This window comes from Saccoglossus kowalevskii, chromosome 2 (assembly GCF_978046115.1).
Source record: "Saccoglossus kowalevskii chromosome 2, keSacKowa6.1, whole genome shotgun sequence".
In the NCBI taxonomy this organism is placed as follows: domain Eukaryota; kingdom Metazoa; phylum Hemichordata; class Enteropneusta; family Harrimaniidae; genus Saccoglossus; species Saccoglossus kowalevskii.
Window position 1 is genome coordinate 43,401,017 of NC_140642.1, and position 25,221 is coordinate 43,426,237.

Genomic DNA, 25,221 nt, shown 5'->3' on the forward strand with positions numbered 1-25,221 from the left:
GAAGTCGGGAAGGCTGGCCTATCCTGCCAGCTTGGGCCATAACACAAAGATATGTGCTTAGCACTCCGTCCTGAATCCCTAGTACGGTTTTGGTAGCACCTGAGATTCAATTGCTTGGCCCAGCTGGGCGACTCGAAAGAGATGGCATCTTGCTGGGTGTATCGGTATATGCAGGTAGTCCCCGCTAGTGGGGCTAGCCAGTTGGAATGGTGGAAGGAGAGAAGAACACTGAATGGCGTCTCCATGCGGTACTGAATGGGGAAGACACTGATGGGGGCGATGGAGATTTCAGCGGCATCCTGTAACCGTATGTCACCAACTGGAAAGTCCAGGGATTGGACACCCGCTGCCTCCAAACCGTACTACACCGGCGCAATCTGTGTGTGACAGGAATACGTGGCAGTTGCGAGGTGTGGGTACTCTCTTCCCCATGAGATGAGTTTCCCCAAGGCCTGCGGTAGTCACTAAGTTGTGACCTGGCCACTCGTCGAACACATGCCTGTCCCCCGGTCGCAGAGGTAAGTGTCAAACATGCTTCCCTTGCTGCCGGGGTAGACGACTACCCGAGGAGGATGAGGAGCCACCACATGGTCCCCTTCCTCCCGGGGGGTTCGCCGCTAATCTTCTTTCCCGTAGAAGGGTATGAGCGTTTTGGTCTCATCCCACACTTTGGGGTCTGATCCTGAAACCACACCGACCGGCTAGCGGTTGGTTTAGCGGAAATTGTTGCATAAGATTTATCCCACCCGGGGGCCTTAAGCGTTACCTCTTCCGCAGCTGACCAACGTCCGCACATCAACACCGTCTGCACGCCCTGCACCCCACTCAGCACTGGGATGAACAGGGGGAAACGTGCCAACAGGGTTGCTTTGGATCCGGACACCTGTGATCCCATAAGCATTGAAGCAACAACAAGTGGTTGCCTTAGGATCAAGGGTGGGGGTACATACATTGTATCACTAAGATTGGTGATACTCTGCATCACCCCTACAGCATGGCTCACCGAGTCATTACATATGGAAGACTCTGAGGGACACCCGTGGTACTGACTGTATCTGACATGAGCAAACTGTCTCCATTCAACTTAAATGAGTGAGTGAGAGTGGGTACTGTGCGTCTCATGACAGGGTCGGTTCCCTCTGGGAACGCCTGTGGGTTGGTAATCAGTGAGTCAAAACCCACAGCGAAGCCCGGGTCCAATGGTAAAATCCTTGTACCGTTACCGCGCCACGAAGCCTGGCTGGTTGAAAGTAGGGGGAGGTGCAATGTGTGCCCTGACCCAAAAGCCCTGCCCCGCAATCGGAGGCCTGGTTGCCAGCATCCCAGAAGAGACCCGGTGCAACTAGCCTGAGCCCCGGCCTCACCCAAGACAGCAGGAGAGTTGCGGCTGGGAACGGAGGTCCCCAGAAGTGACATGCTTTGAATGTGAGTGATGCTTTTGTGTTTCTTCCTGCAAAGCCAGCGCAGTGCGAGGACGGATCCGCGCGACCTTGCTGAGAAAATACGAGCGACGCGTTCAGTTTCAGTGATTTTGCAGGCCTCAGAACTCCAGTGAAAAACACACGCCTTCAAGGCAAAAACCCTGAACTCCGCAGGCAGTCACGGCAAAAATACCATTTCGGATGCAGGTTCTATGCTGGTAAATTCTGATTGTAACCACTGTACAGTCACCTCAAAAAATGAGGAGACAAAGCCGGCAGCCAGCCTCTGGTGCTGTAATTACATCTATCCATTTCTAAATGCATTGATAAAGTATAAAATGAACACAACATGCATGAGGGAAGCGAAATACAGTTGGATAAGGTGATGCACCGAAACCAACAAGTGATTACGTCACCGGGTTTAGTTACTTTGTTGTGAAAAATGCTACACACAAAGGGGTAACGCGGACAGGAAAAGGCAGACCTTCCAGGCAGAGCCGCTAAATTTTCATCCTGAGGAGCGAAGATCAAATAGAAGTGATTATCCAGCCTAAATGGCGTCGCCATATGGTCTCGGTCACATGGTTCGTGACGTAAGGGAAAAGAATTTTAGGGTCCTGGGGCTTCCCCTGACCTAGATTCTATCTCTCCGTCATTGGCAGAATCGCTGATTAATGCCTACAGTTCAAAATAGGCATTTTGACTGACCAGGGTCTATGGTGGGTAATTGAACGTAGTGAATTTATCTAAACCCTGAACCCAGGCATTGGACTAATGGATAAGGTTTGCCTCGACTACTGGATTAACCCAACCCTGCTTGAGTCCCAAACCCAGATCCCAGACTACTGATTTAGTTCAACCCTGATCTCAGACTACTGATTTTGTCCAACCCTGACCCCAGACTACTGATTTAGTCCAACCCTGACCCCAGACTACTGATTTAGTCAACCCTGACCCCAGACTACTGATTTAGTCCAACCCAGATCCCAGACTACTGATTTAGTCCAACTCAGATCCCAGACAACTGATTTAGTCCAACCCTGATCCCAGACTAATAAATTAGTCCAGCCCTGATCCCAGACTACTGATTTAGTCCAACCCTGATCCCATACTACTAAATTAGTCTAACCCTGGTCCCAGACTACTAAAAATTAGTCCAGCCCTGATCCCAGACTACTAAATTAGTCCAGCCCTGATCCCAGACTACTGATTTAGTCCAGCCCTGATCCCAGACTATTGATTTAGTCCAATCCTGATCCCAGACTACTAAATTAGTCCAACCCTGACCCAAGACTACTGATTTAGTCCAACCCTGATCCCGAACTACTGATTTAGTCCAACTCTGATCACAGACTACTGATTTAGTCCAACCCTGAACCAAGACTACTGATTTAGTCCAACCCAGATCCCAGACTACTGATTTAGTCCAACCCAGATCCCAGACAACTGATTTAGTCCAACCCTGATCCCAGACTACTAAATTAGTCCAGCGCTGATCCCAGACTATTGATTTAGTCCAGCCCTGATCCCGGACTACTAAATTAGTCCAGCCCTGATCCCAGACTACTGATTTAGTCCAACCCTGATCCCAGACTACTGATTTAGTCTAACCCTGATCCCAGACTACTTATTTACTCTAACCCTGATCCCGCACTACTAAATTAGTCCAACCCTGATCCCAGACTACTGATTTAGTCCAACCCTGACCCCAGACTACTGATTCAGTCCAACCCAGATCCCAGACTACTGATTTAGTCCAACCCAGATCCCAGACAACTGATTTAGTCCAACCCAGATCCCAGACAACTGATTTAGTCCAACCCTGATCCCAGACTACTAAATTAGTCCAACTCTGATCCCAGACTACTGATTTAGTCCAACCCTGACCCCAGACTACTTATTTAGTCCAACCCTTACCCCAGACTACTGATTAAGTCCAACACAGATCCCGGACTACTGATTTAGTCCAACCCAGATCCCAGACAACTGATTTAGTCCAACCCTGATCCCAGACTACTAAATTAGTCCAGCCCTGATCCCAGACTACTGATTTAGTCCAACCCTGATCCCAGACTACTGATTTAGTCTAACCCTGATCCCAGACTACTTATTTAGTCTAACCCTGATCCCGCACTACTAAATTAGTCCAACCCTGATCCCAGACTACTGATTTAGTCCAACCCTGACCCCAGACTACTGATTCAGTCCAACCCAGATCCCAGACTACTGATTTAGTCCAACCCAGATCCCAGACAACTGATTTAGTCCAACCCAGATCCCAGACGACTGATTTAGTCCAACCCTGATCCCAGACTACTAAATTAGTCCAACTCTGATCCCAGACTACTGATTTAGTCCAACCCTGACCCCAGACTACTTATTTAGTCCAACCCTTACCCCAGACTACTGATTTAGTCCAACACAGATCCCAGACTACTGATTTAGTCCAACCCAGATCCCAGACAACTGATTTAGTCCAACCCTGATCCCAGACTACTAAATTAGTCCAGCCCTGATCCCAGACTACTGATTTAGTCCAACCCTGGTCCCAGACTACTAAATTAGTCCAGCCCTGATCCAAGACTACTGATTTAGTCTAACCCTGGTCCCAGACTACTAAATTAGTCCAGCCCTGATCCCAGACTACTGATTTAGTTCAACCCTGATCCCAGACTACTAAATTAGTCCAACCCTGACCCCAGACTACTGATTTAGTTCAACCCTGATCCCAGACTACTAAATTAGTCCAGCGCTGATCCCAGACTATTGATTTAGTCCAACCCTGATCCCGCACTACTAAATTAGTCCAACCCTGACCCCAGACTACTGATTTAGTCCAACCCTGACCCCAGACTACTGATTCAGTCCAACCCAGATCCCAGACTACTGATTTAGTGCAACCCAGATCCCAGACAACTGATTTAGTCCAACCCAGATCCCAGACAACTGATTTAGTCCAACCCTGATCCCAGACTACTAAATTAGTCCAACCCTGACCCCAGACTACTGATTTAGTCCAACTCTGATCCCAGACTACTGATTTAGTCCAACCCTGACCCCAGACTACTGATTTAGTCCAACCCTGACCCCAGACTACTGATTTAGTCCAACACAGATCCCAGACTACTGATTTAGTCCAACCCAGATCCCAGCAACTGATTTAGTCCAACCCTGATCCCAGACTACTAAATTAGTCCAGCCCTGATCCCAGACTACTGATTTAGTCCAACCCTGGTCCTAGACTACTAAATTATTCCAGCCCTGATCCAAGACTACTGATTTAGTCTAACCCTGGTCCTAGACTACTAAATTATTCCAGCCCTGATCCCAGACTACTGATTTAGATCAACCCTGATCCCAGACTACTAAATTAGTCCAACCCTGACCCCAGACTACTGATTTAGTTCAACCCTGATCCGAGACTACTAAATTAGTCCAGCCCTGATCCCAGACTACTGATTTAGTTCAACCCTGATCCCAAACTACTGATTTAGTTCAACCCTGATCCCAGACTACTAAATTCGTTCAACCCTGATCCCAGACTACTAAATTAGTTCAACCCTGTTCCCAGACTACTAAATTAGTCCAACCCTGACCCCAGACTACTGATTTAGTCCAACCCTGACCCCAGACTACTGATTTAGTCCTACCCTGACCCCAGACTACTGATTTAGTAAAACCCAGATCCCATACTACTGATTTAGTCCAACCCAGATCCCAGACAACTGACTTAGTCCAACCCTGATCCCAGACTACTAAATTAGTCCAGCCCTGATCGCAGACTACTGATTTAGTCCAACTCTGATCCCGGACTACTAAATTAGTCCAGCTCTGATCCCAGACTACTGATTTAGTCCAACTCTGATCCTAGACTACTGATTTAGTCCAACCCTGACCCCAGACTACTTATTTAGTCCAACCCTGACCCCAGACTACTGATTTAGTCCAACCCAGATCCCAGACTACTGATTTAGTCCAACCCTGAACCCAGACTACTGATTTAGTCCAACCCACATCCCAGACTACTGATTTAGTCCAACCCAGATCCCAGACAACTAAATTAGTCCAGCCCTGATCCCAGACTACTGATTTAGTTCAACCCTGATCCCAGACTACTGATTTAGTCTAACCCTGATCCCAGACTACTTATTTAGTCTAACCCTGGTCCCGGACTACTAAATTAGTCCAACCCTGACCCCAGACTACTGATTTAGTTCAACCCTGATCCCGGACTACTGATTTAGTCCAACCCTGACCCAAGACTACTGATTTAGTCCAACACTGATCCCAGACTACTGCATTAGTCCAACCCTGATCCCGGACTACTAAATTAGTCCAGTTCTGATCCCAGACTACTGATTTAGTCCAACCCTGATCCCAGACTACTAAACTAGTCCAACCCTGACCCAAGACTACTGATTTAGTCCAACTCTGATCCTTGACTACTGATTTAGTCCAACCCAGATCCCAGACAACTAAATTAGTCCAGCCATGATCCCAGACTACTGATTTAGTTCAACCCTGATCAAAGACTACTGATTTAGTCTAACCCTGATCCCAGACTACTAATTTAGTCTAACCCTGATCCCGGACTACTAAATTAGTCCAACCCTGACCCCAGACTACTGATTTAGTTCAACCCTGATCCCAGACTACATATTTAGTCCAACCCTGATCCCAGACTACTAAATTAGTCCAGCCCTGATACCAGACTACTGATTTAGTCTAACCCTGATCCCAGACTACTAAATTAGTCCAACCCTGACCCCAGACTACTGATTTAGTTCAACCCTGATCCCAGACTACTAAATTAGTCCAGCCCTGATCCCAGACTACTGATTTAGTTCAACCCTGATCCCAGACTACTGATTTAGTCCAACCCTGATCCCAGACCACTAAATTCGTTCAACCCTGATCCCAGACTACTAAATTATTTCAACCCTGATCACAGACTACTAAATTAGTCCAACCCTGATCCCAGACTACTGATTTAGTCCAACCCTGACCCCAGACTACTGATTTAGTCCTACCCTGACTCCAGACTACTGATTTAGTCCAACCCAGATCCCATACTACTGATTTAGTCCAACCCAGATCCCAGACAACTGATTTAGTCTAACCCTGGTCCCAGACTACTAAATTAGTCCAGCCCTGATCCCAGACTACTAAATTAGTCCAGCCCTGATCCCAGACTACTGATTTAGTCCAACCCTGATCCCGGACTACTAAATTAGTCCAGCTCTGATCCCAGACTACTGATTTAGTCCAACCCTGATCCCAGACTACTAAATTAGTCCAGCCCTGATCCCAGACTACTGATTTAGTCCAACTCTGATCCCAGACTACTAAATTAGTCCAGCCCTGATCCCAGACTACTGATTTAGTCCAACCCTGGTCCCAGACTACTAAATTAGTCCAGCCCTGATCCAAGACTACTGATTTAGTCTAACCCTGGTCCCAGACTACTAAATTAGTCCAGCCCTGATCCCAGACTACTGATTTAGTTCAACCCTGATCCCAGACTACTAAATTAGTCCAACCCTGACCCCAGACTACTGATTTAGTTCAACCCTGATCCCAGACTACTAAATTAGTCCAGCGCTGATCCCAGACTATTGATTTAGTCCAGCCCTGATCCCGGACTACTAAATTAGTCCAGCCCTGATCCCAGACTACTGATTTTGTCCAACCCTGATCCCAGACTACTGATTTAGTCCAACCCTGACCCCCAGACTACTTATTTAGTCCAACCCTGACCCACAGACTACTGATTTAGTCCAACACAGATCCCAGACTACTGATTTCGTCCAACCCAGATCCCAGACAACTGATTTAGTCCAACCCTGATCCCAGACTACTAAATTAGTCCAGCCCTGATCCCAGACTACTGATTTAGTCCAACCCTGGTCCCAGACTACTAAATTATTCCAGCCCTGATCCAAGACTACTGATTTAGTCTAACCCTGGTCCAAGACTACTAAATTAGTCCAGCCCTGATCCCAGACTACTGATTTAGTTCAACCCTGATCCCAGACTACTAAATTAGTCCAACCCTGACCCCAGACTACTGATTTAGTCCAACCCTGACCCCAGACTACTGATTCAGTCCAACCCAGATCCCAGACTACTGATTTAGTGCAACCCAGATCCCAGACAACTGATTTAGTCCAACCCAGATCCCAGACAACTAATTTAGTCCAACCCTGATCCCAGACTACTAAATTAGTCCAACCCTGACCCCAGACTACTGATTTAGTCCAACTCTGATCCCAGACTACTGATTTAGTCCAACCCTGACCCCAGACTACTGATTTAGTCCAACACAGATCCCAGACTACTGATTTAGTCCAACCCTGATCCCAGACTACTGATTTAGTCCAACTCTGATCCCAGACTACTGATTTAGTCCAACCCTGACCCCAGACTACTGATTTAGTCCAACCCAGATCCCAGACAACTGATTTAGTCCAACCCAGATCCCAGACAACTAATTTAGTCCAACCCTGATCCCAGACTACTAAATTAGTCCAGCCCTGATCCCAGACTACTGATTTAGTCCAACCCTGGTCCCAGACTACTAAATTATTCCAGCCCTGATCCAAGACTACTGATTTAGTCTAACCCTGATCCCAGACTACTAAATTAGTCCAGCCCTGATCCCAGACTACTGATTTAGTTCAACCCTAGTCCCAGACTACTAAAAATTAGTCCAGCCCTGATCCCAGACTACTAAATTAGTCCAGCCCTGATCCCAGACTACTGATTTAGTCCAGCCCTGATCCCAGACTATTGATTTAGTCCAATCCTGATCCCAGACTACTAAATTAGTCCAACCCTGACCCAAGACTACTGATTTAGTCCAACCCTGATCCCGAACTACTGATTTAGTCCAACTCTGATCACAGACTACTGATTTAGTCCAACCCTGAACCAAGACTACTGATTTAGTCCAACCCAGATCCCAGACTACTGATTTAGTCCAACCCAGATCCCAGACAACTGATTTAGTCCAACCCTGATCCCAGACTACTAAATTAGTCCAGCGCTGATCCCAGACTATTGATTTAGTCCAGCCCTGATCCCGGACTACTAAATTAGTCCAGCCCTGATCCCAGACTACTGATTTAGTCCAACCCTGATCCCAGACTACTGATTTAGTCTAACCCTGATCCCAGACTACTTATTTACTCTAACCCTGATCCCGCACTACTAAATTAGTCCAACCCTGATCCCAGACTACTGATTTAGTCCAACCCTGACCCCAGACTACTGATTCAGTCCAACCCAGATCCCAGACTACTGATTTAGTCCAACCCAGATCCCAGACAACTGATTTAGTCCAACCCAGATCCCAGACAACTGATTTAGTCCAACCCTGATCCCAGACTACTAAATTAGTCCAACTCTGATCCCAGACTACTGATTTAGTCCAACCCTGACCCCAGACTACTTATTTAGTCCAACCCTTACCCCAGACTACTGATTAAGTCCAACACAGATCCCGGACTACTGATTTAGTCCAACCCAGATCCCAGACAACTGATTTAGTCCAACCCTGATCCCAGACTACTAAATTAGTCCAGCCCTGATCCCAGACTACTGATTTAGTCCAACCCTGATCCCAGACTACTGATTTAGTCTAACCCTGATCCCAGACTACTTATTTAGTCTAACCCTGATCCCGCACTACTAAATTAGTCCAACCCTGATCCCAGACTACTGATTTAGTCCAACCCTGACCCCAGACTACTGATTCAGTCCAACCCAGATCCCAGACTACTGATTTAGTCCAACCCAGATCCCAGACAACTGATTTAGTCCAACCCAGATCCCAGACGACTGATTTAGTCCAACCCTGATCCCAGACTACTAAATTAGTCCAACTCTGATCCCAGACTACTGATTTAGTCCAACCCTGACCCCAGACTACTTATTTAGTCCAACCCTTACCCCAGACTACTGATTTAGTCCAACACAGATCCCAGACTACTGATTTAGTCCAACCCAGATCCCAGACAACTGATTTAGTCCAACCCTGATCCCAGACTACTAAATTAGTCCAGCCCTGATCCCAGACTACTGATTTAGTCCAACCCTGGTCCCAGACTACTAAATTAGTCCAGCCCTGATCCAAGACTACTGATTTAGTCTAACCCTGGTCCCAGACTACTAAATTAGTCCAGCCCTGATCCCAGACTACTGATTTAGTTCAACCCTGATCCCAGACTACTAAATTAGTCCAACCCTGACCCCAGACTACTGATTTAGTTCAACCCTGATCCCAGACTACTAAATTAGTCCAGCGCTGATCCCAGACTATTGATTTAGTCCAACCCTGATCCCGCACTACTAAATTAGTCCAACCCTGACCCCAGACTACTGATTTAGTCCAACCCTGACCCCAGACTACTGATTCAGTCCAACCCAGATCCCAGACTACTGATTTAGTGCAACCCAGATCCCAGACAACTGATTAAGTCCAACCCAGATCCCAGACAACTGATTTAGTCCAACCCTGATCCCAGACTACTAAATTAGTCCAACCCTGACCCCAGACTACTGATTTAGTCCAACTCTGATCCCAGACTACTGATTTAGTCCAACCCTGACCCCAGACTACTGATTTAGTCCAACCCTGACCCCAGACTACTGATTTAGTCCAACACAGATCCCAGACTACTGATTTAGTCCAACCCAGATCCCAGCAACTGATTTAGTCCAACCCTGATCCCAGACTACTAAATTAGTCCAGCCCTGATCCCAGACTACTGATTTAGTCCAACCCTGGTCCTAGACTACTAAATTATTCCAGCCCTGATCCAAGACTACTGATTTAGTCTAACCCTGGTCCTAGACTACTAAATTATTCCAGCCCTGATCCCAGACTACTGATTTAGATCAACCCTGATCCCAGACTACTAAATTAGTCCAACCCTGACCCCAGACTACTGATTTAGTTCAACCCTGATCCGAGACTACTAAATTAGTCCAGCCCTGATCCCAGACTACTGATTTAGTTCAACCCTGATCCCAAACTACTGATTTAGTTCAACCCTGATCCCAGACTACTAAATTCGTTCAACCCTGATCCCAGACTACTAAATTAGTTCAACCCTGTTCCCAGACTACTAAATTAGTCCAACCCTGACCCCAGACTACTGATTTAGTCCAACCCTGACCCCAGACTACTGATTTAGTCCTACCCTGACCCCAGACTACTGATTTAGTAAAACCCAGATCCCATACTACTGATTTAGTCCAACCCAGATCCCAGACAACTGACTTAGTCCAACCCTGATCCCAGACTACTAAATTAGTCCAGCCCTGATCGCAGACTACTGATTTAGTCCAACTCTGATCCCGGACTACTAAATTAGTCCAGCTCTGATCCCAGACTACTGATTTAGTCCAACTCTGATCCTAGACTACTGATTTAGTCCAACCCTGACCCCAGACTACTTATTTAGTCCAACCCTGACCCCAGACTACTGATTTAGTCCAACCCAGATCCCAGACTACTGATTTAGTCCAACCCTGAACCCAGACTACTGATTTAGTCCAACCCACATCCCAGACTACTGATTTAGTCCAACCCAGATCCCAGACAACTAAATTAGTCCAGCCCTGATCCCAGACTACTGATTTAGTTCAACCCTGATCCCAGACTACTGATTTAGTCTAACCCTGATCCCAGACTACTTATTTAGTCTAACCCTGGTCCCGGACTACTAAATTAGTCCAACCCTGACCCCAGACTACTGATTTAGTTCAACCCTGATCCCGGACTACTGATTTAGTCCAACCCTGACCCAAGACTACTGATTTAGTCCAACACTGATCCCAGACTACTGCATTAGTCCAACCCTGATCCCGGACTACTAAATTAGTCCAGTTCTGATCCCAGACTACTGATTTAGTCCAACCCTGATCCCAGACTACTAAACTAGTCCAACCCTGACCCAAGACTACTGATTTAGTCCAACTCTGATCCTTGACTACTGATTTAGTCCAACCCAGATCCCAGACAACTAAATTAGTCCAGCCATGATCCCAGACTACTGATTTAGTTCAACCCTGATCAAAGACTACTGATTTAGTCTAACCCTGATCCCAGACTACTAATTTAGTCTAACCCTGATCCCGGACTACTAAATTAGTCCAACCCTGACCCCAGACTACTGATTTAGTTCAACCCTGATCCCAGACTACATATTTAGTCCAACCCTGATCCCAGACTACTAAATTAGTCCAGCCCTGATACCAGACTACTGATTTAGTCTAACCCTGATCCCAGACTACTAAATTAGTCCAACCCTGACCCCAGACTACTGATTTAGTTCAACCCTGATCCCAGACTACTAAATTAGTCCAGCCCTGATCCCAGACTACTGATTTAGTTCAACCCTGATCCCAGACTACTGATTTAGTCCAACCCTGATCCCAGACCACTAAATTCGTTCAACCCTGATCCCAGACTACTAAATTATTTCAACCCTGATCACAGACTACTAAATTAGTCCAACCCTGATCCCAGACTACTGATTTAGTCCAACCCTGACCCCAGACTACTGATTTAGTCCTACCCTGACTCCAGACTACTGATTTAGTCCAACCCAGATCCCATACTACTGATTTAGTCCAACCCAGATCCCAGACAACTGATTTAGTCTAACCCTGGTCCCAGACTACTAAATTAGTCCAGCCCTGATCCCAGACTACTAAATTAGTCCAGCCCTGATCCCAGACTACTGATTTAGTCCAACCCTGATCCCGGACTACTAAATTAGTCCAGCTCTGATCCCAGACTACTGATTTAGTCCAACCCTGATCCCAGACTACTAAATTAGTCCAGCCCTGATCCCAGACTACTGATTTAGTCCAACTCTGATCCCAGACTACTAAATTAGTCCAGCCCTGATCCCAGACTACTGATTTAGTCCAACCCTGGTCCCAGACTACTAAATTAGTCCAGCCCTGATCCAAGACTACTGATTTAGTTCAACCCTGATCCCAGACTACTAAATTAGTCCAGCGCTGATCCCAGACTATTGATTTAGTCCAACCCTGATCCCGCACTACTAAATTAGTCCAACCCTGACCCCAGACTACTGATTTAGTCCAACCCTGACCCCAGACTACTGATTCAGTCCAACCCAGATCCCAGACTACTGATTTAGTGCAACCCAGATCCCAGACAACTGATTTAGTCCAACCCAGATCCCAGACAACTGATTTAGTCCAACCCTGATCCCAGACTACTAAATTAGTCCAACCCTGACCCCAGACTACTGATTTAGTCCAACTCTGATCCCAGACTACTGATTTAGTCCAACCCTGACCCCAGACTACTGATTTAGTCCAACCCTGACCCCAGACTACTGATTTAGTCCAACACAGATCCCAGACTACTGATTTAGTCCAACCCAGATCCCAGCAACTGATTTAGTCCAACCCTGATCCCAGACTACTAAATTAGTCCAGCCCTGATCCCAGACTACTGATTTAGTCCAACCCTGGTCCTAGACTACTAAATTATTCCAGCCCTGATCCCAGACTACTTATTTAGTCTAACCCTGGTCCCGGACTACTAAATTAGTCCAACCCTGACCCCAGACTACTGATTTAGTTCAACCCTGATCCCGGACTACTGATTTAGTCCAACCCTGACCCAAGACTACTGATTTAGTCCAACACTGATCCCAGACTACTGCATTAGTCCAACCCTGATCCCGGACTACTAAATTAGTCCAGTTCTGATCCCAGACTACTGATTTAGTCCAACCCTGATCCCAGACTACTAAACTAGTCCAACCCTGACCCAAGACTACTGATTTAGTCCAACTCTGATCCTTGACTACTGATTTAGTCCAACCCAGATCCCAGACAACTAAATTAGTCCAGCCATGATCCCAGACTACTGATTTAGTTCAACCCTGATCAAAGACTACTGATTTAGTCTAACCCTGATCCCAGACTACTAATTTAGTCTAACCCTGATCCCGGACTACTAAATTAGTCCAACCCTGACCCCAGACTACTGATTTAGTTCAACCCTGATCCCAGACTACATATTTAGTCCAACCCTGATCCCAGACTACTAAATTAGTCCAGCCCTGATACCAGACTACTGATTTAGTCTAACCCTGATCCCAGACTACTAAATTAGTCCAACCCTGACCCCAGACTACTGATTTAGTTCAACCCTGATCCCAGACTACTAAATTAGTCCAGCCCTGATCCCAGACTACTGATTTAGTTCAACCCTGATCCCAGACTACTGATTTAGTCCAACCCTGATCCCAGACCACTAAATTCGTTCAACCCTGATCCCAGACTACTAAATTATTTCAACCCTGATCACAGACTACTAAATTAGTCCAACCCTGATCCCAGACTACTGATTTAGTCCAACCCTGACCCCAGACTACTGATTTAGTCCTACCCTGACTCCAGACTACTGATTTAGTCCAACCCAGATCCCATACTACTGATTTAGTCCAACCCAGATCCCAGACAACTGATTTAGTCTAACCCTGGTCCCAGACTACTAAATTAGTCCAGCCCTGATCCCAGATTACTAAATTAGTCCAGCCCTGATCCCAGACTACTGATTTAGTCCAACCCTGATCCCGGACTACTAAATTAGTCCAGCTCTGATCCCAGACTACTGATTTAGTCCAACCCTGATCCCAGACTACTAAATTAGTCCAGCCCTGATCCCAGACTACTGATTTAGTCCAACTCTGATCCCAGACTACTAAATTAGTCCAGCCCTGATCCCAGACTACTGATTTAGTCCAACCCTGGTCCCAGACTACTAAATTAGTCCAGCCCTGATCCAAGACTACTGATTTAGTCTAACCCTGGTCCCAGACTACTAAATTAGTCCAGCCCTGATCCCAGACTACTGATTTAGTCCAACCCTGATCCCAGACTACTAAATTAGTCCAGCCCTGATACCAGACTACTGATTTAGTCTAACCCTGATCCCAGACTACTAAATTAGTCCAACCCTGACCCCAGACTACTGATTTAGTTCAACCCTGATCCCAGACTACTAAATTAGTCCAGCCCTGATCCCAGACTACTGATTTAGTTCAACCCTGATCCCAGACTACTGATTTAGTCCAACCCTGATCCCAGACCACTAAATTCGTTCAACCCTGATCCCAGACTACTAAATTATTTCAACCCTGATCACAGACTACTAAATTAGTCCAACCCTGATCCCAGACTACTGATTTAGTCCAACCCTGACCCCAGACTACTGATTTAGTCCTACCCTGACTCCAGACTACTGATTTAGTCCAACCCAGATCCCATACTACTGATTTAGTCCAACCCAGATCCCAGACAACTGATTTAGTCTAACCCTGGTCCCAGACTACTAAATTAGTCCAGCCCTGATCCCAGATTACTAAATTAGTCCAGCCCTGATCCCAGACTACTGATTTAGTCCAACCCTGATCCCGGACTACTAAATTAGTCCAGCTCTGATCCCAGACTACTGATTTAGTCCAACCCTGATCCCAGACTACTAAATTAGTCCAGCCCTGATCCCAGACTACTGATTTAGTCCAACTCTGATCCCAGACTACTAAATTAGTCCAGCCCTGATCCCAGACTACTGATTTAGTCCAACCCTGGTCCCAGACTACTAAATTAGTCCAGCCCTGATCCAAGACTACTGATTTAGTCTAACCCTGGTCCCAGACTACTAAATTAGTCCAGCCCTGATCCCAGACTACTGATTTAGTTCAACCCTGATCCCAGACTACTAAATTAGTCCAACCCTGACCCCAGACTACTGATTTAGTTCAACCCTGATCCCAGACTACTAAATTAGTCCAGCGCTGATCCCAGACTATTGATTTAGTCCAGCCCTGATCCCGGACTACTAAATTAGTCCAGCCCTGATCCCAGACTACTGATTTTGTCCAACCCTGATCCCAGACTACTGATTTAGTCCAACCCTGACCCCCAGACTACTTATTTAGTCCAACCCTGACCCACAGACTACTGATTTAGTCCAACACAGATCCCAGACTACTGATTTCGTCCAACCCAGATCCCAGACAACTGATTTAGTCCAACCCTGATCCCAGACTACTAAATTAGTCCAGCCCTGATCCCAGACTACTGATTTAGTCCAACCCTGGTCCCAGACTACTAAATTATTCCAGCCCTGATCCAAGACTACTGATTTAGTCTAACCCTGGTCCAAGACTACTAAATTAGTCCAGCCCTGATCCCAGACTACTGATTTAGTTCAACCCTGATCCCAGACTACTAAATTAGTCCAACCCTGACCCCAGACTACTGATTTAGTCCAACCCTGACCCCAGACTACTGATTCAGTCCAACCCAGATCCCAGACTACTGATTTAGTGCAACCCAGATCCCAGACAACTGATTTAGTCCAACCCAGATCCCAGACAACTAATTTAGTCCAACCCTGATCCCAGACTACTAAATTAGTCCAACCCTGACCCCAGACTACTGATTTAGTCCAACTCTGATCCCAGACTACTGATTTAGTCCAACCCTGACCCCAGACTACTGATTTAGTCCAACACAGATCCCAGACTACTGATTTAGTCCAACCCTGATCCCAGACTACTGATTTAGTCCAACTCTGATCCCAGACTACTGATTTAGTCCAACCCTGACCCCAGACTACTGATTTAGTCCAACCCAGATCCCAGACAACTGATTTAGTCCAACCCAGATCCCAGACAACTAATTTAGTCCAACCCTGATCCCAGACTACTAAATTAGTCCAGCCCTGATCCCAGACTACTGATTTAGTCCAACCCTGGTCCCAGACTACTAAATTATTCCAGCCCTGATCCAAGACTACTGATTTAGTCTAACCCTGATCCCAGACTACTAAATTAGTCCAGCCCTGATCCCAGACTACTGATTTAGTTCAACCCTGATCCCAGACTACTAAATTAGTCCAACCCTGACCCCAGACTACTGATTTAGTTCAACCCTGATCCCAGACTACTAAATTAGTCCAGCCCTGATCCCAGACTACTGATTTAGTTCAACCCTGATCCCAAACTACTGATTTAGTTCAACCCTGATCCCAGACTACTAAATTCGTTCAACCCTGATCCCAGACTACTAAATTAGTTCAACCCTGATCCCAGACTACTAAATTAGTCCAACCCTGATCCCAGACTACTGATTTAGTCCAACCCTGACCCCAGACTACTGATTTAGTCCTACCCTGACCCCAGACTACTGATTTAGTAAAACCCAGATCCCATACTACTGATTTAGTCCAACCCAGATCCCAGACAACTGACTTAGTCCAACCCTGATCCCAGACTACTAAATTAGTCCAGCCCTGATCGCAGACTACTGATTTAGTCCAACTCTGATCCCGGACTACTAAATTAGTCCAGCTCTGATCCCAGACTACTGATTTAGTCCAACTCTGATCCTAGACTACTGATTTAGTCCAACCCTGACCCCAGACTACTTATTTAGTCCAACCCTGACCCCAGACTACTGATTTAGTCCAACCCAGATCCCAGACTACTGATTTAGTCCAACCCTGAACCCAGACTACTGATTTAGTCCAACCCAGATCCCAGACTACTGATTTAGTCCAACCCAGATCCCAGACAACTAAATTAGTCCAGCCCTGATCCCAGACTACTGATTTAGTTCAACCCTGATCCCAAACTACTGATTTAGTCTAACCCTGATCCCAGACTACTTATTTAGTCTAACCCTGGTCCCAGACTACTAAATTAGTCCAGCCCTGATCCCAGACTACTAAATTAGTCCAGCCCTGATCCCAGACTACTGATTTAGTCCAACCCTGATCCCGGACTACTAAATTAGTCCAGCTCTGATCCCAGACTACTGATTTAGTCCAACCCTGATCCCAGACTACTAAATTAGTCCAGCCCTGATCCCAGACTACTGATTTAGTCCAACTCTGATCCCAGACTACTAAATTAGTCCAGCCCTGATCCCAGACTACTGATTTAGTCCAACCCTGGTCCCAGACTACTAAATTAGTCCAGCCCTGATCCAAGACTACTGATTTAGTCTAACCCTGGTCCCAGACTACTAAATTAGTCCAGCCCTGATCCCAGACTACTGATTTAGTTCAACCCTGATCCCAGACTACTAAATTAGTCCAACCCTGACCCCAGACTACTGATTTAGTTCAACCCTGATCCCAGACTACTAAATTAGTCCAGCGCTGATCCCAGACTATTGATTTAGTCCAGCCCTGATCCCGGACTACTAAATTAGTCCAGCCCTGATCCCAGACTACTGATTTTGTCCAACCCTGATCCCAGACTACTGATTTAGTCCAACCCTGACCCCCAGACTACTTATTTAGTCCAACCCTGACCCACAGACTACTGATTTAGTCCAACACAGATCCCAGACTACTGATTTCGTCCAACCCAGATCCCAGACAACTGATTTAGTCCAACCCTGATCCCAGACTACTAAATTAGTCCAGCCCTGATCCCAGACTACTGATTTAGTCCAACCCTGGTCCCAGACTACTAAATTATTCCAGCCCTGATCCAAGACTACTGATTTAGTCTAACCCTGGTCCAAGACTACTAAATTAGTCCAGCCCTGATCCCAGACTACTGATTTAGTTCAACCCTGATCCCAGACTACTAAATTAGTCCAACCCTGACCCCAGACTACTGATTTAGTCCAACCCTGACCCCAGACTACTGATTCAGTCCAACCCAGATCCCAGACTACTGATTTAGTGCAACCCAGATCCCAGACAACTGATTTAGTCCAACCCAGATCCCAGACAACTAATTTAGTCCAACCCTGATCCCAGACTACTAAATTAGTCCAACCCTGACCCCAGACTACTGATTTAGTCCAACTCTGATCCCAGACTACTGATTTAGTCCAACCCTGACCCCAGACTACTGATTTAGTCCAACACAGATCCCAGACTACTGATTTAGTCCAACCCTGATCCCAGACTACTGATTTAGTCCAACTCTGATCCCAGACTACTGATTTAGTCCAACCCTGACCCCAGACTACTGATTTAGTCCAACCCAGATCCCAGACAACTGATTTAGTCCAACCCAGATCCCAGACAACTGATTTAGTCCAACCCAGATCCCAGACAACTAATTTAGTCCAACCCTGATCCCAGACTACTAAATTAGTCCAGCCCTGATCCCAGACTACTGATTTAGTCCAACCCTGGTCCCAGACTACTAAATTATTCCAGCCCTGATCCAAGACTACTGATTTAGTCCAACCCTGATCCCAGACTACTAAATTAGTCCAACCCTGACCCCAGACTACTGATTTAGTTCAACCCTGATCCCAGACTACTAAATTAGTCCAGCCCTGATCCCAGACTACTGATTTAGTTCAACCCTGATCCCAAACTACTGATTTAGTTCAACCCTGATCCCAGACTACTAAATTCGTTCAACCCTGATCCCAGACTACTAAATTAGTTCAACCCTGATCCCAGACTACTAAATTAGTCCAACCCTGATCCCAGACTACTGATTTAGTCCAACCCTGACCCCAGACTACTGATTTAGTCCTACCCTGACCCCAGACTACTGATTTAGTAAAACCCAGATCCCATACTACTGATTTAGTCCAACCCAGATCCCAGACAACTGACTTAGTCCAACCCTGATCCCAGACTACTAAATTAGTCCAGCCCTGATCGCAGACTACTGATTTAGTCCAACTCTGATCCCGGACTACTAAATTAGTCCAGCTCTGATCCCAGACTACTGATTTAGTCCAACCCTGATCCCAGACTACTAAATTAGTCCAGCCCTGATCCCAGACTACTGATTTAGTCCAACTCTGATCCCAGACTACTAAATTAGTCCAGCCCTGATCCCAGACTACTGATTTAGTCCAACCCTGGTCCCAGACTACTAAATTAGTCCAGCCCTGATCCAAGACTACTGATTTAGTCTAACCCTGGTCCCAGACTACTAAATTAGTCCAGCCCTGATCCCAGACTACTGATTTAGTTCAACCCTGATCCCAGACTACTAAATTAGTCCAACCCTGACCCCAGACTACTGATTTAGTTCAACCCTGATCCCAGACTACTAAATTAGTCCAGCGCTGATCCCAGACTATTGATTTAGTCCAGCCCTGATCCCGGACTACTAAATTAGTCCAGCCCTGATCCCAGACTACTGATTTTGTCCAACCCTGATCCCAGACTACTGATTTAGTCCAACCCTGACCCCCAGACTACTTATTTAGTCCAACCCTGACCCACAGACTACTGATTTAGTCCAACACAGATCCCAGACTACTGATTTCGTCCAACCCAGATCCCAGACAACTGATTTAGTCCAACCCTGATCCCAGACTACTAAATTAGTCCAGCCCTGATCCCAGACTACTGATTTAGTCCAACCCTGGTCCCAGACTACTAAATTATTCCAGCCCTGATCCAAGACTACTGATTTAGTCTAACCCTGGTCCAAGACTACTAAATTAGTCCAGCCCTGATCCCAGACTACTGATTTAGTTCAACCCTGATCCCAGACTACTAAATTAGTCCAACCCTGACCCCAGACTACTGATTTAGTCCAACCCTGACCCCAGACTACTGATTCAGTCCAACCCAGATCCCAGACTACTGATTTAGTGCAACCCAGATCCCAGACAACTGATTTAGTCCAACCCAGATCCCAGACAACTAATTTAGTCCAACCCTGATCCCAGACTACTAAATTAGTCCAACCCTGACCCCAGACTACTGATTTAGTCCAACTCTGATCCCAGACTACTGATTTAGTCCAACCCTGACCCCAGACTACTGATTTAGTCCAACACAGATCCCAGACTACTGATTTAGTCCAACCCTGATCCCAGACTACTGATTTAGTCCAACTCTGATCCCAGACTACTGATTTAGTCCAACTCTGATCCCAGACTACTGATTTAGTCCAACCCTGACCCCAGACTACTGATTTAGTCCAACACAGATCCCAGACTACTGATTTAGTCCAACCCTGATCCCAGACTACTGATTTAGTCCAACTCTGATCCCAGACTACTGATTTAGTCCAACCCTGACCCCAGACTACTGATTTAGTCCAACCCAGATCCCAGACAACTGATTTAGTCCAACCCAGATCCCAGACAACTAATTTAGTCCAACCCTGATCCCAGACTACTAAATTAGTCCAGCCCTGATCCCAGACTACTGATTTAGTCCAACCCTGGTCCCAGACTACTAAATTATTCCAGCCCTGATCCAAGACTACTGATTTAGTCTAACCCTGATCCCAGACTACTAAATTAGTCCAGCCCTGATCCCAGACTACTGATTTAGTTCAACCCTGATCCCAGACTACTAAATTAGTCCAACCCTGACCCCAGACTACTGATTTAGTTCAACCCTGATCCCAGACTACTAAATTAGTCCAGCCCTGATCCCAGACTACTGATTTAGTTCAACCCTGATCCCAAACTACTGATTTAGTTCAACCCTGATCCCAGACTACTAAATTCGTTCAACCCTGATCCCAGACTACTAAATTAGTTCAACCCTGATCCCAGACTACTAAATTAGTCCAACCCTGATCCCAGACTACTGATTTAGTCCAACCCTGACCCCAGACTACTGATTTAGTCCTACCCTGACCCCAGACTACTGATTTAGTAAAACCCAGATCCCATACTACTGATTTAGTCCAACCCAGATCCCAGACAACTGACTTAGTCCAACCCTGATCCCAGACTACTAAATTAGTCCAGCCCTGATCGCAGACTACTGATTTAGTCCAACTCTGATCCCGGACTACTAAATTAGTCCAGCTCTGATCCCAGACTACTGATTTAGTCCAACTCTGATCCTAGACTACTGATTTAGTCCAACCCTGACCCCAGACTACTTATTTAGTCCAACCCTGACCCCAGACTACTGATTTAGTCCAACCCAGATCCCAGACTACTGATTTAGTCCAACCCTGAACCCAGACTACTGATTTAGTCCAACCCAGATCCCAGACTACTGATTTAGTCCAACCCAGATCCCAGACAACTAAATTAGTCCAGCCCTGATCCCAGACTACTGATTTAGTTCAACCCTGATCCCAAACTACTGATTTAGTCTAACCCTGATCCCAGACTACTTATTTAGTCTAACCCTGGTCCCAGACTACTAAATTAGTCCAGCCCTGATCCCAGACTACTAAATTAGTCCAGCCCTGATCCCAGACTACTGATTTAGTCCAACCCTGATCCCGGACTACTAAATTAGTCCAGCTCTGATCCCAGACTACTGATTTAGTCCAACCCTGATCCCAGACTACTAAATTAGTCCAGCCCTGATCCCAGACTACTGATTTAGTCGAACTCTGATCCCAGACTACTAAATTAGTCCAGCCCTGATCCCAGACTACTGATTTAGTCCAACCCTGGTCCCAGACTACTAAATTAGTCCAGCCCTGATCCAAGACTACTGATTTAGTCTAACCCTGGTCCCAGACTACTAAATTAGTCCAGCCCTGATCCCAGACTACTGATTTAGTTCAACCCTGATCCCAGACTACTAAATTAGTCCAACCCTGACCCCAGACTACTGATTTAGTTCAACCCTGATCCCAGACTACTAAATTAGTCCAGCGCTGATCCCAGACTATTGATTTAGTCCAGCCCTGATCCCGGACTACTAAATTAGTCCAGCCCTGATCCCAGACTACTGATTTTGTCCAACCCTGATCCCAGACTACTGATTTAGTCCAACCCTGACCCCCAGACTACTTATTTAGTCCAACCCTGACCCACAGACTACTGATTTAGTCCAACACAGATCCCAGACTACTGATTTCGTCCAACCCAGATCCCAGACAACTGATTTAGTCCAACCCTGATCCCAGACTACTAAATTAGTCCAGCCCTGATCCCAGACTACTGATTTAGTCCAACCCTGGTCCCAGACTACTAAATTATTCCAGCCCTGATCCAAGACTACTGATTTAGTCTAACCCTGGTCCAAGACTACTAAATTAGTCCAGCCCTGATCCCAGACTACTGATTTAGTTCAACCCTGATCCCAGACTACTAAATTAGTCCAACCCTGACCCCAGACTACTGATTTAGTCCAACCCTGACCCCAGACTACTGATTCAGTCCAACCCAGATCCCAGACTACTGATTTAGTGCAACCCAGATCCCAGACAACTGATTTAGTCCAACCCAGATCCCAGACAACTAATTTAGTCCAACCCTGATCCCAGACTACTAAATTAGTCCAACCCTGACCCCAGACTACTGATTTAGTCCAACTCTGATCCCAGACTACTGATTTAGTCCAACCCTGACCCCAGACTACTGATTTAGTCCAACACAGATCCCAGACTACTGATTTAGTCCAACCCTGATCCCAGACTACTGATTTAGTCCAACTCTGATCCCAGACTACTGATTTAGTCCAACCCTGACCCCAGACTACTGATTTAGTCAAACCCAGATCCCAGACAACTGATTTAGTCCAACCCAGATCCCAGACAACTGATTTAGTCCAACCCAGATCCCAGACAACTAATTTAGTCCAACCCTGATCCCAGACTACTAAATTAGTCCAGCCCTGATCCCAGACTACTGATTTAGTCCAACCCTGGTCCCAGACTACTAAATTATTCCAGCCCTGATCCAAGACTACTGATTTAGTCCAACCCTGATCCCAGACTACTAAATTAGTCCAACCCTGACCCCAGACTACTGATTTAGTTCAACCCTGATCCCAGACTACTAAATTAGTCCAGCCCTGATCCCAGACTACTGATTTAGTTCAACCCTGATCCCAAACTACTGATTTAGTTCAACCCTGATCCCAGACTACTAAATTCGTTCAACCCTGATCCCAGACTACTAAATTAGTTCAACCCTGATCCCAGACTACTAAATTAGTCCAACCCTGATCCCAGACTACTGATTTAGTCCAACCCTGACCCCAGACTACTGATTTAGTCCTACCCTGACCCCAGACTACTGATTTAGTAAAACCCAGATCCCATACTACTGATTTAGTCCAACCCAGATCCCAGACAACTGACTTAGTCCAACCCTGATCCCAGACTACTAAATTAGTCCAGCCCTGATCGCAGACTACTGATTTAGTCCAACTCTGATCCCGGACTACTAAATTAGTCCAGCTCTGATCCCAGACTACTGATTTAGTCCAACTCTGATCCTAGACTACTGATTTAGTCCAACCCTGACCCCAGACTACTTATTTAGTCCAACCCTGACCCCAGACTACTGATTTAGTACAACCCAAATCCCAGACTACTGATTTAGTCCAACCCTGACCCCAGACTACTGATTTAGTCCAACCCAGATCCCAGACTACTGATTTAGTCCAACCCAGATCCCAGACAACTAAATTAGTCCAGCCCTGATCCCAGACTACTGATTTAGTTCAACCCTGATCCCAAACTACTGATTTAGTCTAACCCTGATCCCAGACTACTTATTTAGTCTAACCCTGGTCCCGGACTACTAAATTAGTCCAACCCTGACCCAAGACTACTAATTTAGTTCAACCCTGATCCCAGACTACTGATTTAGTCCAACCCTGACCCAAGACTACTGATTTAGTCCAACACTGATCCCAGACTACTGAATTAGTCCAACCCTGATCCCGGACTACTAAATTAGTCCAGCTCTGATCCTAGACTACAGATTTAGTCCAACCCTGATCCCAGACTACTAAACTAGTCCAACCCTGACCCAAGACTACTGATTTAGTCCAACTCTGATCCTTGACTACTGATTTAGTCCAACCCAGATCCCAGACAACTAAATTTGTCCAGCCATGATCCCAGACTACTGATTTAGTTCAACCATGATCAAAGACTACTGATTTAGTCCAACCCTGATCCCAGACTACTAATTTAGTCTAACCCTGATCCCGGACTACTAAATTAGTCCAACCCTAACCCCAGACTACTGATTTAGTTCAACCCTGATCCCAGACTACATATTTAGTCCAACCCTGATCCCAGACTACTAAATTAGTCCAGCCCTGATACCAGACTACTTATTTAGTCCAACCCTGACCCCAGACTACTGATTTAGTCCAACCCTGATCCCAGACTACTAAATTAGTCCAGCCCTGATCCCAGACTACTGATTTAGTTCAACCCTGATCCCAGACTACTAAATTAGTCCAACCCTGACCCCATACTACTGATTTAGTTCAACCCTGATCCCAGACTACTAAATTAGTCCAGCCCTGATCCCAGACTACTGATTTAGTTCAACCCTGGTCCCAGACTACTAAATTAGTTCAGCCCTGATCCAAGACTACTGATTTAGTCTAACCCTGGTCCCAGACTACTAAATTAGTCCAGCCCTGATCCCAGACTACTGATTTAGTTCAACCCTGATCCCAGACTACTAAATTAGTCCAACCCTGACCCCAGACTACTGATTTAGTTCAACCCTGATCCCAGATTACTAAATTAGTCCAGCGCTGATCCCAGACTATTGATTTAGTCCAGCCCTGATCCCGGACTACTAAATTAGTCCAGCCCTGATCCCAGACTACTGATTTAGTCCAACCCTGATCCCAGACTACTGATTTAGTCCAACCCTGACCCCCAGACTAATTATTTAGTCCAACCCTGACCCCCAGACTACTGATTTAGTCCAACACAGATCCCAGACTACTGATTTAGTCCAACCCAGATCCCAGACAACTGATTTAGTCCAACCCTGATCCCAGACTACTAAATTAGTCCAGCCCTGATCCCAGACTACTGATTTAGTCCAACCCTGGTCC

The 25,221-nt window shown here is 46.2% G+C and overlaps 1 protein-coding gene and 1 pseudogene across 1 annotated transcript in view; one reads left to right on the forward strand and one right to left on the reverse strand.

Annotated features, from left to right (window-relative positions):
* Positions 1-25,221, reverse strand: part of LOC102805772 (protein O-mannosyl-transferase 2-like) — a 150,470-nt gene that overhangs the window by 20,030 nt on the left and 105,219 nt on the right. The gene's annotated exons all lie outside the window — the stretch shown is intronic.
* On the forward strand, positions 1,976-23,315 carry LOC146749023 (uncharacterized; annotated as a pseudogene).